The sequence below is a fragment of the Dasypus novemcinctus genome, chromosome 17 (assembly GCF_030445035.2).
Source record: "Dasypus novemcinctus isolate mDasNov1 chromosome 17, mDasNov1.1.hap2, whole genome shotgun sequence".
Taxonomy (NCBI): Eukaryota; Metazoa; Chordata; class Mammalia; order Cingulata; family Dasypodidae; genus Dasypus; species Dasypus novemcinctus.
The window spans coordinates 58,715,071-58,731,038 of record NC_080689.1 but is presented as its reverse complement, the minus strand read 5'-3'; the positions used below and the strand labels follow the sequence as shown (position 1 = coordinate 58,731,038).

The 15,968-nt window shown below is 38.7% G+C and overlaps 1 protein-coding gene across 1 annotated transcript in view; it reads left to right on the top strand.

The window, feature by feature from the left end:
- Positions 1-15,968, top strand: part of NFU1 (NFU1 iron-sulfur cluster scaffold) — a 46,196-nt gene that overhangs the window by 11,126 nt on the left and 19,102 nt on the right. The gene's annotated exons all lie outside the window — the stretch shown is intronic.

The window sequence follows — 15,968 nt, the reverse complement described above, 5'->3', positions numbered from 1 at the left end:
ACCAGCTTCTTTCCATCCAGGTCAGATTGTAGCTCTAGCCTAGGCCCCAGCCCCACCTCCAGCAGAGAGGAAGCTGTGGGGACCTGCTCCAGCCTCTCCAGGAAATTACTGGCCAAGCCATGGAAACCAGTGATTATCCTACTCTGGTGGCACAAGCTGCCCCAGGAGCTATTCTATGACTGAAATTGGAAGCTCCATTTCCCAAAAATGGGAGGAGGAGATGGTTGGCTGCTGATTTTGGCTACTGATTGGTAGACTCACCTGGCTAAAATATAACCCTGGGAACACCTGGGGTATGAATCAGCCCAAGTTGGAAAGAGGCTGGTGGCCACTATTTTGACTCTACTCCCAACCTCAGGGGAAGCGTGGCTGACCAAAAATCACAGTGACAGTAGCAACTGGTTTCTTTCACCCAGATCCACCCATGGCCCTAGCCTAGGCTTCAACCCTGCCTCTGGCAGGGAGGAGGCTGGTGGGTGCTGTACCAGCCTATCCAAGTAACTGCAGGTAACTTTGGCTGGCACAGACTGAAAATTGGAAGTCTGCCGGGGCAACTGCAGTCATCTTGAACCCACACTGCAAGGACTGCTGCCCACACCTGCAGCTCCATCCCCACCCCAGGCAGGGGAGAAAGGGGTATAAAATTTCATTAGTCTCTCTGGGCAACTACAGTCTAGGCCTGCGTGACTTGGATTATTCCACACAGCTATGACTTTGTCCCTACCCCTGGCAAAGGAGGAAGTTGAAAGTGTGCCCTGTAAGGAGAACTGCCCAGTGTGAAAGAAAGTGCAGGCTGCCCAGGAATGGCACCGCACACACGGAGAGCTGACGCAGCAAGATGGTGCAATAAAAAGAAACACAGGTTCCCGTGCCGCTGACAACAACAGAAGCAGACAAAAAGAAGAACACGCAGCAAATGGACACAGAGAACAGACAACGGGGGTGGGGGGGGTGGGGGGGTGGAGAGAAATAAATAAAATAAATCTTAAAGAAAAAAAGAAAAATGGCCTCTGAAAGTGAACATACAAAAGAAAGGTGAAGGAAAGAATGGAAAAAATTGAACAAGGTCTTAGGAAACTAAATGACAGCAAAAGGCACGCAAATATACGTGTCACGGGTGTCCCAGGAGGAGAAGTGAAGGGAAAAGGGGCAAAAGGAATATTTGAAGAAATAATGGTAGAAAATTCCCATCCCTATTGAAGGACATAGATATCCATGTCCAAGAAGTACAACATAACTCTTGTCCGAAAAATCTGAATAGACAAACTCCAAGGCACATACTAATCTGAATGTCATATGTCAAAGACAGAATTCTGAGAACAGCAAGAGAAAAGATATGCATAACGCGTAAGGGATATCCAATAAGATTAAGTACTGATTTCTACCAGAAACCATGAAGGCAAGAAAACAGTGGTTTGAAATACTTAAGATACTGTAAGAGAAAAACTTCCAACCAAGAATCCTATACCCAGCAAGACTGTCTTTCAAAAGTGAGGGCAAGATTAGAATATTCACAGATAAACAGAAACTGAGAGACTTTCTAAGCAAGAGACTAGATTTTGAGGAAATACTAAAGGGTGTGCTAGAGTCCGAAAAGAAAAGACAGGAGAGAGACCTGGAAGAGAGTCTAGGAATGAAGATTATATCAATAAAAGTAACTAAAAGTGTCAAAAGAGTGGTGAAAATAAAATATGACAGATAAAACTCAGATAGTCAGGAATAAACTTAACCAACAATATAAAGTATTTGTATTCAGAAAACTGCAACTCAGTGTTAAAAGAAATTAAAAAAGGTCTAAATAACTGGAAGAACATTCCATGCTCATGGATTGAAAGACTAGATATCATTAAGATGTCAATTCTACTCAAATTGATATACAGATTCAGTGCAGTCCTGATAAAAATTCCATCAACATTAAAAACAAAATTGAAAACACGACCATCAAATGTATTTGGAAGGATAAGGTGTCCTGAATAGCCAGAAACATCATAAAAAGGAAAAGAGAATCCTCATCTCCAGACTTTAAATCATATTAACTAATTATAGTGGTAAAAACAGCATGGTACTTGTGTAAAGTCAGACACATAGACCAATGGAATCAAATTGATGGCTCAAACACAGATCCTCACATGTATGTTTCAGTGATTTTTGACTGGCCTGTCAAACACACACAGCTCAGGCAGAACAATCCATTCAACAAATGGTGCTGAAAGAATTGGATATCCATAGCTGAAAGAAGAAAAGAGTACCCCTATCTCACACTTTAGCCAAAAATTAACTCAAAGTGGATCAGAAACCTAAAAATAAAAGGAAGAACCATAAAACTTCTGGAAGAAATTGTGGGAAAATATCTTCAAGACCTGGTGGTTGCTGGTGGAATCTTAAAGGAAATAAGAGGAGGACTGAGATGGACTATTGATATTTAATGTATGTAGAAGTTTTAATTAGTTTTACTGTAAAAGTGTGGAAATGTGTAGAGTGGATGGTAACACATAGTAAGTAACAGCTAGTTTATAAATGGGGATGTGACTGAAAATGGTAGTCTAGGTATGTAAATGGCAATTGACAATGCCAGAGAATAATCTACGAAATGAATAGTACAGTAAACCAAGAGGTGGATGAGAATTGTGGTTGATGGTACAGATGTAAGAGTGTCCTTTTTGAGCTAGAGCACATGTATATGACTACTGCAGGGTGTTGGGAATGTGGAGAAGCATGGGAAAAATACAGCTGGAATGACCTATGGACTGTGGTTAGTAGTAGTAATATAATATTCTTGCATCTGTGCCAAAGTTGTACTGTGGTGATAATGAGGCAGTATGGAAAATGTGAACGAAATGTACACTATGGACATGGTAACAATCAGATGATATTATCTTATCTGTAGCAAATGTTCCAACACAGTGTGGTGTATTGATGGGGGGGTGTTGTTTGGGAATTCTGCACATGTGCATGATTGTTTTATAAGTTTACAACTTGGCTTGTCATAAAAAATATATTTAAAACATAACAATAGGGTGGGTTGAGGGAAAATATACAAATGTAAGATAAGAACTATGATTAATAGTAAGATTTTGACAGTATTCTTTCATAATTTGCAATAAATGTCTCACGACATTGCAAGATGTTGATGGAGGGTTCATGTATGGGACCCCTGTATGATGTTATGCATGTTTGCTCTGTAAGTTCACAATTTTTACTATACACTTAATTGTGTATGTATGTTCATATACAAATGATATAAAGGTAATAATTGGATTGGTTGGGGGAAAAACCTTTGGTTAGTAGTAATATTTTGACAATGCTCTTTAATCATTAGTTTAGAAGATTTAACAACAATGCAAGTTATTGGTGGTAGGGTGAGTTGTGAGAGTCCTGTGTGATGTTATATTTGTTTGTAAGTTCACAGCTATTATCATACAGTTATTGTTTATATATGTTTATGTATGAGTGATATACTTCAATAAATTAAAAATATATGTATGAGAAAAAAAATAGATAGGAGAAGCCTGTGGCATCCTTGTGGGCCTTTCTCTCACCCCTTTCCTGGCATGATGTAGAGCCAGCCTGTGCTCCCACTGTGGTCTCTGGTCTTGTTCTGGAGGCAGCAGAGTAACCCCTATGCACATACTAGGTTGCCTGTTTGTGCCAGTGATAATCTATTGTGTGACATTCTGTAAGACTGAACTGGGAAACCATCTCTGTCTTGTCCTCCCAGATCTTGTCCTGCAGGCAGAAACAGCTTGCTGACAGCTAAAGCAGTGGAAGAATCAATTAAGGCTAATCCTCCTGGGGCAAAGGATTACCTGCTTTAAGTCATACAATAGGGTGTCAGGAAGGTGGATAAAGTCTATTTCATAAGTGGTAGAGGGGTATTTGGATTCATGGAAATGAGAGAGGGCTCTGTACTTCATATTCACCTATGGCTGATTTTGATAGGAGAGCTAAACCCTGAAGGAGACCACCAGCCAAAGCAGGACCAATTTGTAAGAATGTAAAAGGTGTTTGTTTGTTTGTTTGTCTATTTGTTTGTTTGGGGGGTGGCATTGGTTTGTTTTTGTTACCTGGCACTCAAAGAAATCTCTATCATATCTCTAGTTAGATACAAACTTAAGAACAGACAACTCAGGGACTAAATCCCTTAGTTAACACTTTAAATTTGTAAAATGTACAGTGTATAACAATGGGTTACAAGACTAATTTTAAAAAGCAGGAAATGATGGCTCATCCAAAGGAACTAGATGAAAATCCAGAGACCATCAATGAAGAAGACCATATTTGGGACACACCGGACTTTAAAAAAATGATTGTCAAGGATCTAAATATAAAAGTGACAACCATAAAACTCCTAGAAGTAAATGTAAGAAAACGTCTTCAAGGTCTTGTGCTAGGCATTAGTTTCTTAAACCTTATATCCAAAGCATGAGCAACAAAAAGAGAGAATAGATAAATGGGACCTCCCCATAATTAAACACTTTTGGACCTCAAAGGACTTTGTCAAAAGGGTGAAAAGGCAGCCAATTGAACGGGAGAAATATTTGACAATCACATATCTCATAAAGATTTAATATCCATGATATATAAAGAGATCATACAATTCAACAATAAAAAGACAATCTATCCAATTAAAAAATGAGCAAAAAGCTTGAAAAGATAATTGTCCAAAGAAGAAATATAAATGGTACAGAAACACATGAAAAAATGTTCAATATTGCTAGTGATTCGGAAATGAAAATCAAAACTACAATGAGATATCATTTTCATACCTATTAGACTGCCGCTATTAAAAAGTTGGAAAACTTTAAATTTTGGAGAGGACATGGAGAGATAGGAATGCTTATTCACTGTTGGTGGGAATGTAGAATGATACAGCCACTGTGGAGGACTGTTTGACAGTTCCTAAAGAAGTTGAATATAGACAGGTAATGTGACCTGGCAATACCATTACTAGGTATATACCCAGGAGAGCTGAGAACAGCAACACAAACCGATATCTGCACACCAATGTTCATAGCAGCATTATTCATAATTGCCAAAAGTTGGAAACAAGCCTGGTGTCCAGCAAGTGATGAATGGATAAAAAAATTGTGGTGTATACACATGATGGATTATTATGTCGTGGTAAGAAGAAATGAAGTTGTGAAGTGTATGACAACATGGATGAACCTAGAAGACATTTTTTAAATTTTTATTTTATTGAAGTATATCATTCATACATGAACACACATAAACAGTAAGTGTATAGTAAAGATTGCGAACTTACAAAATAAACATACATAACATCACACAGGGGTCTTATACATCACCCCTCCACCAACTCTTTGCATTGGTGTGAAACGTTTGTTACAAACTATGCAAGAACATTATCAAAATATTACTACTAACTATATTCCTTATCTTACATTTGGTGTACTTTTCCCCCAATCCATACTATTTTTTTTAATGGTTTTTGTTACAGATATTGTGATCTTGCAAAACAATCATACAGATGTGTAGATTTCCCATACAACTCCATACCCTGGTGGAACATTTGTTACAGATTATGAGATAGTATCATCAGACTGTTACCACAATCATGGTCATAGCATACATTTGGCATACTTTTTCCATACACCTCTATTATCAACTCAGTATAGCTTGGCATTAATGCAAGAATATTATAGTATTGATGTTAACCACAGTCTATAGGTCACACCAATTATAGTGTTCCCATGTTTCTCCATATTCCCATCACCTTGCAATGGTGATGTACATCTTCTCTAGCTCACAGAAGGACTCTCTTGCATTTGTACCCTTAACCACAATTCTCAACCGCCTCTGGGTTCACTGTGTTATTCAGTCCCTAGATTATTCTTTAGCTTACTTTCTGTTGACATTTACTTCCCCAGACTACCTTTTTCAGTCACAATCCCATTTATAAACCAGTTGTTACTCACTATAATGTGTTACTGTCAACTCTGTCCATCTCCACACTTTTAAAGTTAATTAAAACTTCTACAGAGAAGCGGATTTGGCTCAACAGATAGAGCATCTGCCTACCACACGGGAGGTCCAGGGTTCAAACCCAGGGCCTCCTGACCCATGTGGTGAGCTGGCCCATGTGTAGTGCTGATGCATGCAACGAATGCCATGCCATGCAGGGGTGTCCCTTATAGGGAAGCCCCACGCGCAAGGAGTGTGCCCTGTAGAAGAACCGCCCTGCACGGTAAAAGTGCAGCCTGCTCAGGAGTGGCGCCGCATGCACCGAGAGCTGACTCAGCAATATGGCACAACAAAAAGAGACACAGATTCCCAGTGCTGCTGACAAGAATGCAAGCAGACACAGAAGAACATACAACGAATTGACACAGAGAGCAGACAACTGGGGGTTGGGGGTGGGGAGAAAAATAAATAAAAAATAAATCTTTAAAGAAAAAAAAACTTCTACATACATAAAAGCATCCATAGTCCTTATCCCTCCTCTTTTCTCCTTATAACCTATACTCTAGGTTTTAATTCCATGTGTTTATTATTTGTATTTAGTTCATATTAAGGAGACCATGTAATATTTGTCTGGAGGACATTATTTTGAGTGAAGCAAGCCAGACACAAAAGGATAAATATTTATGATTGTCATATTATGTACTAAATATATTGTGTAAACTCATGGAGTTAAGAATTAGAATATAGGTCACCAGAAAATAGAATGAGGATAGAGAATGGAAAGCAAAAAAGAATTTGCAAAATGGGTAAAAAGATTGTTTGTAAATCTTTGATATGAATAGAAATGGTGAAAGCACATCATGGTGTTTGTTTTGTTTTGTTTTTTGTTTTATTAAAGATTTATTTTTTCATTTATTTCTCCCCTTCCCTCCCCACTCCCCCCCCGCCCCGGTTGTCTGCTCTCTGTGTCCATTCACTGTGTGTTCTTCTGTGTTGGTTTATATTCTTGTTGGTGGCACTGGGAATCTTTTTTTTCCGTTGCGTAATCTTGCTGCGTTAGCTCTCCATGTGTGTGGTGCCACTCCTGGGCAGGCTGCACTTTTTTCGCACAGGGCGGCTCTCCTTACAGGGCTCACTCCTTGCCTGTGGGGCTCCCCTGCGTGGCTGATCCTTGTGCGAATCAGCACTGCGTGTGGGCCAGCACACCACAGAGGTCAGGAGGCCCTGAGTTTGAACCCTCAACCTCCCATGTGATAGGCGGATGCTCCATCAGTTGATCTAAATCCTCTTCCCAAATCATGGTGTTTGTAACTAGCAGAGATTATATTGTTCTGACTGGTTGAAAGGGAAAATCTAAGGTCATGTATATTACTAGAAGGAAAGTTAAAACTGTAACATGGGACTGTATAAGATACTAAAACCTCATGTAAAACACAAATATGGATGATGTTGCATATGTAAGATTATTTTTACAAAATATACGTACAATTATACTAGAGAGAATAGCAGCTATGTATGGCAAGGGAAGCATAGAGACTGAGAGATGATGAGTTTTGTTTGTTTTTTGTTTATTATTACTGGAATAATGAAAGTGCTCTAGGAATGAAGTGATGAATGCACAAATATGTGATTATACTGAATGCCATTGATTATGCACTTTGGATGGATTTATGCTTTATTAATATGTATCAATAAAATTGTTTTTTTAAAACAAGGTGATCCTAAATATGCGCAAGGGGATAAAAGTAGAAAGCTAAAGGATACCAGGAAAACAATGAATGAACAATATGAGAATCTCAAAGAGATAGAAATTTTAAAAAAGAACCAGACACCAATAATGGAGCTGAAGGCCACAATAACTGAAATGAAAGTTTCCCTACAAGGTTTCAACAGCAGATTGGAGCTGGCACAAGAAAAAAATCTGTGAACTCTAAGACAAGACAGTTGAAATGATTCAGGCTAAGGAGCCGAAAGAAAAAAGAATGAAAAATGTTAACTAAGCCTAAGAAACCTGTGGAGCACCATGAAATATACCAATATATGTATTGTGGGGTCCTAGGAGAAAAGAAAAAACAATTTTCTTAACAAAAGAAATTGTATATACATGCAAGATGCTCAACAAACTCCAAGCAGCATGAACCCAATTAGGTACACACCATGCCTTATTACAATAGAACTGTCAAATGCCAGAGATAAAGACAGTATTCTGAAAGTCATGAGAGAGAAACAACATGTCACATACAAGTGCCAATTTTCATCAGAAAGCATGGAGGCAAGAAAGCAGTAGAAAGATATTTTTAAAGTGCTAAAAGCAAACAATTGCCAACCAAGAATTCTATGTCTGGAAAAATTGTCTTTCAAAAATGAGAGAGAGAGAAGACAACCAGCATGATGGCGGAAGAGTAAGGAGCTCCTAGAGTCAACTCCTGCTACAGGGCAGTTAGTAAACACCCAGAGCTATCTGAGCTAGCTGAAGCACCGGTTTGGGGGCTTCAGGAGGCCAGAAGGGCATCCTGCAACATCCTTGAAGGAATGGAAGGAGGAGACTGCCCATCTGCCGAGAAGACTCGTAAGTAGAGGCTCCATGCCACGGAGGCCAGTGCCCATCCTCCACCGGAGGCATAAGCTGCCTCGGGAGCTGTTCCACGGCTGGAATTGAAAGCTCCACTTTCCCAAAAAAAGGGGGAGGAAGAGATGGTTGGGCACCAACTTCAGCTACTGATGAGTAAATTCAGCAGGTGAAAGTATAATCCTTAGAACAGTTAAAGTTTGAGCCTATCCACTTCAGAAAGAGGCTGAGAGCCACTATCTTAACTCCGCGCCTGGCTCAAAGGGAAGTGGGGCGGACTGAGAATCACAGTGCGGGTGGGGACTGGCTTCTTTTCATCCGGGTCAGATTGCAGCTCTAGCCTAGGCCCCAGCCCCACCTCTGACAGGGAGGAAGCTGCAGGAACCTGCACTAGCCTCTCCGGGAAATTGCCAGCTAAGCCGCGGAGGCCAGTAATTGTCCTACTCTGGTGGCATAAGCTGCCCAGGAGCTGTTCTGTGATTGGAATTGGAAGCTCCATTTCCCAAAAATGGGAAGAGGGGATGATTGGCTGCCGGTTTTAGCTACTGATTGGTAGACTTGGATGGCTAAGGAATAACTTGGGGAACAGCTGGGTTGTGAATCTGTCCAAGTTGGAAAGAGGCCAGTGGCCACCATTTTGGCTCTGCCCCCAGCCTGAGGGGAAGCTGGCTGACCAAATATCACAGTGATGGTAGGAACTGGTTTCTTCCACCCCAATCAGCCTGCAGCCCTGCCTAAGCTTCAGCTCCACCTCGGGCAAGGAGGAGGCTAGCTAGCTCTGCACCAGCCTATCCAGGTCATATTGGGTACCTTTGGCTGCCACAAACTGAATAATCTGAAGTCTAATGGGACAACTGCGGTCATCTTGGACCCGCACTGCATAGATTGCTGCTCACACCTGCAGCTCCATCCCTGCCCCAGGCAGGGGAGAAAGGAGTGTGAAGCTTCATCAGTCTCTCTGGACAGCCACAGCCTAGGCCTGCACGATTTTGATTATTCCACACAACTGTGACTCTTTCCTTACCTCTGGGAAAGGAGAACGTTGGGAGAAGTTTCATCAGTCCCTGGGGCAATGAGGGCAGCTCGAGCCTCCACAGTTTATAGCACCAATTATACCCTTGGCTCCTACTGCACAACCAGCAAGGGAGAAAGGGCAAGAAGCCCTAAACTAAAGAGAAAAACCACACCCAGAATAAATACTCTAATAAGCCAGATGCCAAGACACCAACCAAAAATTACAATCCACACCAAGAAACAGGAGCTATAGCCCAGTTAAAGGAACAAGATAAGCCTCCAGATGATGTAAAGGAGTTGAGACAACTAATCATAGATGTTCAAACAAATCTCCTTAAATTCAATGAATGGCTAAAGAGATTTAAGATTTTAAGAAGAAACTGTATGAGGACAAAGAAGAATTTGAAATCCTGCATAGAAAAATAGCAGATCTTATGAGAATGAAAGGCACAATAAATGAAATTTTAAAAACATTGAAATCATATAATAGCAGATTTGAGGATGCAGAAGAAAGGATTGGTGAGCTTGAAGAAATGGCCTCTGAAAGTGAACATGCAAAAGAACTCATGAAGAAAAGCATGGAAAAAATTGAACAAGGTCTCAGGGACCTAAACAGCAAGAGATGTGCAAACATATGTGTCATGGGTGTCCCAGAAGGAGAAGAGAAGGGAAAAGGTACAGAAGAAACAGTTAAAGAAATAATGTTAGAAAATTTCCCAACCCTGTTGAAGGACATAGATATCCATGTCCAAGAAACACAATGTACTCCCATCCAAAAAAATCCAAATAGACCAACCCCGAGACAAAACTAATCAAAATGTCAAATGCCAAAGACAAGGAGAGAATTCTGAGAACAGCAAGAGAAGAGCAATGCATAACATATAAGGGATACCCAATAAGATTAAGTGCTGATTGCTCACCAGAAACCGTGGAGGCAAGGAGACAGTGGTCTGATATATTTAAGATACTATGAGAGAAAAACTTCCAGCCAAGAATCTTATATCCAGCAAGAATGTCTATCAAAAATGAGGGCTAGGGAAGCGGATTTGGCCCAACAGTTAGGGCATCTGCCTACCACATGGGAGGTCCAAGGTTCAAACCCAGGGCCTCCTGACCCATGTGAAGAGCTGGCCCACACACAGTGCTGATGTGCGCAAGGAGTGCCCTGCCACACAGGGGTGTCCCCCACTCAGGAGAGCCCCATGCGCAAGGAGTGTGCCTCTTAAGGAAAGTCACCCAGCGTGAAAAAAGTGCAGCCTGCCCAGGAATGGCGCTGCACACATGGAGAGCCGATGCAGCAAGATGAAGCAACAAAAAGAGACACAGATTTCCAGTGACAAGAATACAAAGTGGATACAGAAGAACACACAGCGAATGGACAGAGAGAGCAGACAACTGGGGTGGAAAGGGGAGAGAAATAAATAAAAAATAAATCTTTAAAAAAAATGATGGTAAGATTAGACTATTTACAGATAAACAGAAACAGAGCATTTCTAAGCAAGAGACCAGATTTTCAGGAAATATTAAAGGGTGTGCTAGAGTCTGAAAAGACAAGACAGGAGGAAGAGGCCAGGAAGAGAGTCTAGAAATGAAGATTATAGCAATAAAAGTAATTAAAAGTGTCAAAAGAGTGGTGAAAATAAAATATGATAGATAAAACTTGAATAAGAATAAACTTAACCAACACTGTAAAGCACTTGTATTCAGAAAACTGCAACCCAAAGTTAAAAGAAATAAAAAAAGTCCTAAATAACTGGAAAAACATTCCATGCTTGTAGATTAAAAGACTAAATATCATTAAGTTGTCAATTCTACTTAAATTGATAAACAGATTGAATACAACCCTGATAAAATTTCCACCAGCATTTAAAAAAAAATTGAAAACACAATTATCAAATTTATTTGGAAGGGTAAGGGGTCCTGAATTGCCAGAAACATAAAAGGAAAAGCAAACCCATATCTCTGGATTTTACATCATACTACTAAGCATAGTGGTTAAAACAGCATGATAGTGGTATAAAGACAGACACACAGACCAATGGAACCAAACTGATGGCTCAGAAACAGACCCTTACATGTATGGTCAAATGATTTTTGACTAGCCTGTCAAACCCACACAGCTCAGGCATAACAGTCCATTCGGCAAAATGGTGCTGAAAGAACTGGATATCCATAGCCGAAAGAAGGAAGGAGGACCCTTCTCTCTCACCTTATCCAAAAATTAACTCAAAATGGTTCAAAAACCTAAAAATAAAAGCAAGAACCATAAAACTTCTAGAAGAAATTGTGGGAAAATATCTTCAAGACCTGGTGGTAGGTGGTGGATTATTAACAGAAATAAGAGGACTGAGATTGACTATTGATGTTTAGTGTATGTAGAAGTTTTAATTAGTTATGCTGTAAAAGTGTGGAAATGTATAGAGTGGATGGTAACAAATAATGAGTAATAGCTAGTTTATAAATGGGGATGTGGCTGAAAATGGTAATCTAGGTATATAAATGCCAGTTGTCAGAATGCTAGAGAATAATCTAGGAACTGAATAGCACAGTAAACCAAGAGGTCGATGTGAATTGTGGTTGATGGTATAGATGCAAAAGTGTCCTTTGTTGGCTAGAGCAAATGTATGTAACTACTGCAGGGTGTTGGGAAAGCATGGGAAAAATAAACCGGAATGACCTATTGACTGTGGTTAGTAGTAATAATATAATATTCTTGCATCTATACCAAAGATGTACTGTGTTGATAATGGGGCAGTATTGAAAGTGAGCCAAATGCATACTGTGGATAATAGTAAGGTGGGTTTGGGGAAAAAAACGCCAAATGTAAGATAAGAACTATAATTAGTAGTAAGATTTTGGCAATATTCTTTCATAATTTGTAACAAACATCTCACAATAGTGCAAGGTGTTGGTAGAGGGTTGATGTATGGGACCCCTGTATGATGTTATGCGTGTATGCTTTATAAGTTCACAACTTTTACTATACACTTAATTGTTTATGTATGTTTATATATAAATGATATAAAGATAATAATAGGGAGGGTTAGGGGAAAATACTTTGGTTAGTAGTAATATTTTGACAATGCTCTTTAATCATTAGTTAAAAAGATTTAACAACAATATAAGGTGTTGGTGGTAGGGTGAGTTATGAAAATCCTGTATGATGTTATGTATGTTTGTTTTGTAAGTTCACAACTATTACTATACACTTATTGTTTGTGTAGGTTTGTGTGTGTGTTATATATTTCAATAAATTAATTTTTAAAAAAGGAAAAATTAAGGTATTTCCAGATGAACAAAAGTTAAGGGACTTCATCACCACTAGACCAGCTCTTTAAGAAATGCTAAAGGGAGTTCTGCGCTTGAAAGGTAAGGATACTAGACAATTGACTAAAGTCACACGAGGAAGTAAAGATCTCTGGTAAAGATAATGATATGAGTAAATATAAATATCAGTAGTATCGTATTTTTTGTTTGTAACTACACTTTACTCCCTACAGTATCTAAAAGACAAATGCCTAAAATGTAATAATAAATTAGTTGTCCTGGACTCAATGTATAAAAGGTACTTTGTGACAGGAACTACATAATGGTGGGGGGATGGAGGGTTTTAGGAACATGGTGTATATTATCAAAGTTAAGTTATTATCAAACAAAAATGAGATTGTTGTAGATTTAGCATATTAAGTCCCATGGTAACCACACACAAAAAATCAGAGAACCTGCAAATTTACAAATACAGAGATTAGAGTACAGGTAACCAGTGACGGGGAGTAAGGCAATTAATATTTAATGCAAAATGAGCATAGGACTTTTGTTTGGGGTGAAGGGAAACTTGTAGCAATGGATAGTAGTGAGGGTACTGCAGCACTCTGAATGCGATAATCCCACTGAATGGTATGCTTGGGAGGGGCTGGAATGGGAAGATTTATGTTGTATATGTTTCTACAGTTTAAAAGATAAACTAAAGAGATGACATTTAAAATGCAATATATGGTACTGGATAGTAACTAAGAGAAGGAAAATCTCAAAAGGACATTATTGAAACATAAGAAAAATTGGAATATAGAATTTAAGCTTTATATCAACTTTAAATTTCTTGACCTTGATAACTGCAGTTAACATGATTACATAAGTGAATGTCCTTGTTTGCAGGAAATGTACATGGAAGTACTATGTTCAAGGAGGAGGATGTATGCAGTGTGTTCTCAGATCTTCAGAAGATAGGGAGGGAGGAAAAGAAAGGAAGGAGATAGTAAGTTGAGGTAAAGGTGGCAAAATGTTAAAATTTGTGGATCTGTGTATCTGAGGAGATAAGGGTATGTTGAAATTCTCTGTATGAGGTTTGTATTATTTTTGCAACTGTCTTAAGTTTGAAATTATTTAAAAAAAAAAATACCAGAATGTGATACTACTTTATAGGCACTAGGAGGATGACTATTATTTGAAATAATATTATAGTAGTGTTGACAAGGATGTGGAGAAATAGGAATTCTTACACATTTGATCTTATAAAATGGTGCATCCAATGTGGAAATAATTAGGAAGTTCCTCAGAAAAGTTGAAAATAGAATTGTCATATGACCCTACATTCCTACTTCTTGGTATATACCCGTAAGAATTGAAAGAAGGGATTTGAACAGATACTTGTACTCAAATATTTATAGCAACATTATTCACAATAGCTGAAAGTTGGAAGCAACCCAAGTGTCTATCAACTGATGTTTGGATAAACAAAATATTGTATATCCACAAAATGGAATATTGTTTTACTGTAAAAAGAAATGAAGTTCCGATGCATGCTACAACACGGATGAACCTTGAAGGCACCATGTTGAGTGAAATAAGCTGGACACATGAGACAAATACTATATTATCTCACTGATAAGAGTTATCTAGAAGAAGCAAATTTAATAGAAACAGTTGATTATAGGTTAATGGGCAATGCATGTGGGGAGGTGTTGCTGCTTATAGATATACAGTGTTCCTTTTTTGAGGTGAGGACAAAGTTGGGGTAATGGATATTGGTGAGTCACAATATTGCAGATATAATTAATGCTACTGAATTATGTATCCTTGCAAGTGGTTAAATTGGACATTTTGAGTTGCATACATCTTTTTTTTCATCTTCTTTATTTTCTTTTAAATGTTACATTAAAAAAATATGAGATCCCCATATACCCCCCCATCCCACTCCTCCCACATCAACAACTTCTTCCATCATCGTGGCACATTCACTGCACCTGGTGAATATATTTTGGAGCGCTGCTGCACCGCATGGACAGTGGTCTGCATTGTAGTCTACACTCTCCCCCAGTCCACCCAGTGGGCCATGGCAGGCACACAATGTCCAGCATCTGTTTTTTTATTACACACTTAATAAACTACAGTAGAGTGTAAGCATAACTGTTACATGCCTGGGAAAGCAAAAAATTCACATGACTCATTTTACTGTGATAATTCACTTTATTGCAGTGGTCTGGAACTGAACCTGTAATATCTCCGAGATAAACCTATATTTTATTTTCCACATTGACAAACTGAAGTTTGTCCCAAAGAGGTATCTTAAGTGGCAAATTATGTGTAATAATGTCTGAAATTCCTGCTTCAGCTTTTTCTTTCTTTTTAGTACGGAATTTGTGAACTCTTGCTTAAAGCAGTCCTCCTGACTTGGCCAGAGATTAAGTTGATTCCTTTGCATGGTCCTTTCATTGGAGAAGAAGGCTCTGCAGAGGAACCAAAGGCTAATTTACTGAGCTAGTCAAGGGAATTACTGAAGTCCTGTACTTCTGTTTATTGGATTATAAAATGCAACCAAAGATAAATATTTTAAAATTATATATTGAGTGGCTACGGGAAGAACCTAGATGACATAATTTCAGACATTCCTAAATGTTTCAAAAACAGTAATAATTCCAATAGTATTCATGCAGTTGCAGATGAAGAAAAGGAAAACTATGACTACCTTTTACTCCTAAGGTTAGGAGAAAGGAAGCTGCTCTAGAGTGTGTGCTAGGTACTGTATTAGGTATGTTACATACTTCGGCAGTTGGGGAAGGAAGATGCATCTCAGAATTCATTGTAGGAGCTTTTCCAATTATAATCTTCCTGTCTCTCACAGGATTTTTAAAAATCAGCTTCACTGAAGTATGATTTATATGCATTAAAATTAATCAGTTTTAAGGTATCCAATTCTATAAGTTTTGATAAATATATTCAGTTGTAACCACCACAATAGTCCAGATATAGAACATTTTTAGCACTGTAAAAGTTCCTTTACTCTCAGTTCTCTTGCTTTGCCGTCAGGTCCTGATAGCTACTGATGTTCTATCTGTTATATAGTTTTGCCTTTTCTAGAATTTCATATAAATAGAACTATATGGTGGTTTGTATCTGACTTCTTTCACTTAGCATAATGCTTTTGAGAGTCTTTGTTATTCCATGTATCTGTAGTTTATTCCTT